Below are 2,500 nucleotides of genomic sequence, written 5' to 3' on the forward strand. Positions count from 1 at the left end.
GTCTTTGTCACTAATGTACACAGATGGAACATTTTGGACTGGAACCAGATTACCCGTACACACGGCGCTGATTAGTAATCAATGCAGAGCCATCAAACTACAGCAAATATACACAACTGTCCGTATACATGCTGAAAGAGTCTGCCCAAAATGGGAACCACACGTCAGCCAGACACTCTGATCACGCACCACTCTCTGCTTCTAACAGGCGCACATACAATATGTAAGCACCAGCATGGAACAACATCCAGTGCATCTTCTCCGCCACATTACACAATCCACACTATCACAACCAGACCAGGAGGTCCGTGCGGAAAATACAATATCCCAGCCTTTCGACATCCACCATTGCGCAGACCAGGCACCAACACCCACACATGTCCTATACAACGGTGCACCCAACATCACAATAGTACCTCCTGTCACAGCGCACAAACAATGACATGAGTCAAAGACACAGGTCTCACACAAGCATAGAATTGGAGCGCCGCCTCTAATAAGCCAAAGGTGCATCCTGACGTGACAAATCTGATCATGTCACAAGCATTCACTTACTATAATCACTATCAACGAACCTGCCGCCCCCGCCCCCCCCCCCCCCTACACCTTTCCGTACAACAACGTGTAACCTAACCTAACCTAACCTAACCTATGTTGTACCTTAACCTAACCTATGTTGTACCTTAACCTAACCTATGTTGTACCTTAACCTAACCTATGTTGTACCTTAACCTAACCTATGTTGTACCTTAACCTAACCTATGTTGTACCTTAACCTAACCTATGTTGTACCTTAACCTAACCTATGTTGTACCTTAACCTAACCCATGTTGTACCTTAACCTAACCCATGTTGTACCTTAACCTAACCCATGTTGTACCTTAACCTAACCCATGTTGTACCTTAACCTAACCCATGTTGTACCTTAACCTAACCCATGTTGTGCCTCAACCTAACCCATGTTGTGCCTCAACCTAACCCATGTTGTGCCTCAACCTAACCCATGTTGTGCCTTAACCTAACCCATGTTGTGCCTCAACCTAACCCATGTTGTGCCTTAACCTAACCCATGTTGTGCCTTAACCTAACCCATGTTGTGCCTTAACCTAACCCATGTTGTGCCTTAACCTAACCCATGTTGTGCCTTAACCTAACCCATGTTGTGCCTTAACCTAACCCATGTTGTGCCTTAACCTAACCCATGTTGTGCCTTAACCTAACCCATGTTGTCGCCTTAACGTAACCCACGTTGTCGCCTAAACCTGCTCTGTAATTGTTATACGACTCGTTCAATTACTGTAGTGTTGCCCACCCGCAACCCTCGCAATATAGTTCGCTACTCGCACTGCCCGCACCCCTGTGTATCGCTTCATGTTAAACACCTTGCAAGTCTTGCTCACTTTCCACATGCTCCTGCTGTACACTGTAATGTGGATGGCAGCAGGACGTACATGCCGCCCCTCCCCACGTCCCCACCTTGCCCCCTGCCTTCGCAAGCTGGTTGGTGAGAAGTTTGCATGTTCAATGCCCTTCGCATGCGACGTACTCAGGCTACGTTGTGGTGCGGCCTGTGTCAACTGTCCGCTGATGTCGTACGCGTGAACCACAATCTGTACTGCACATTCGTCCTTATGTACTGAATGATACATCGTGGCACATGTGTGACCGCACAACGACTGCGCCCAAAAACGGCGGACCATACAGTGCAAATATTGTGCACGCAGCTACGTGTCGTCTCCCTATGAGAGCTGGATTGCAGTGTGGTACGCCATAGAGACGTGTGGGAGGAACGGACGCCGTGGATGGCGATCAGCATGAGCTGTCTGTTGATGTATTCGGACCTAGTCGTCTCTCCTCACACACCGTGATGGCATGGTGCACCGCGTTCCATATCTGCGACATGCTACAGAGGCCGGTTGACAGTCGTTCGAGCAATGGACATCGCATACGTACGGGGGCCACCTTCCACGTATTGTCTAGGCGTGCACATTTTGTTGCGTGTATGTGGGCAGACGTAGTGTGGCGTGACACCTGACACAGGCATGCAATAATCGTTGAAGTTGCAAATGGCGATGGACGCCTGCGTTTTCTGGTGAAGTTACGCAAATGAACAAATGGTAACCTGTTGTGGTGCGGTTGTTCTCGCTAGGGTGAATCGGTGATGGCGACGATAGGTTGAGGTACTAACCGGTTGTTCCAGCGATACCCACCATGCCGACGAAACTGAACGGCATCTGGGTGTGAAGCGATACGCGGCGGTGGCTGGGTGGGACCGTCCCCGGCCGGTGAGGGGGCGCCTCCCGGCGTGCTGGCCGCGCGGTGCGTGGGCGCACGCGCTACAGCCGGCTGGTGGGGGCGGCCAGTGGCAGGCGCGCCGGCCGACGGACGCGGCAGGCGTCGCAGCTGCGCGCCGGCGCACCCTGCGCGCGGCGCCGTGCGGCCAAAGTAGGTCCTCGCGGGCCCGGTGCGAAGCGCGGTGGACATCTTCAGTGTGCTGGTC

Source organism: Schistocerca piceifrons, unplaced genomic scaffold (assembly GCF_021461385.2).
Source record: "Schistocerca piceifrons isolate TAMUIC-IGC-003096 unplaced genomic scaffold, iqSchPice1.1 HiC_scaffold_2029, whole genome shotgun sequence".
Taxonomy (NCBI): domain Eukaryota; kingdom Metazoa; phylum Arthropoda; class Insecta; order Orthoptera; family Acrididae; genus Schistocerca; species Schistocerca piceifrons.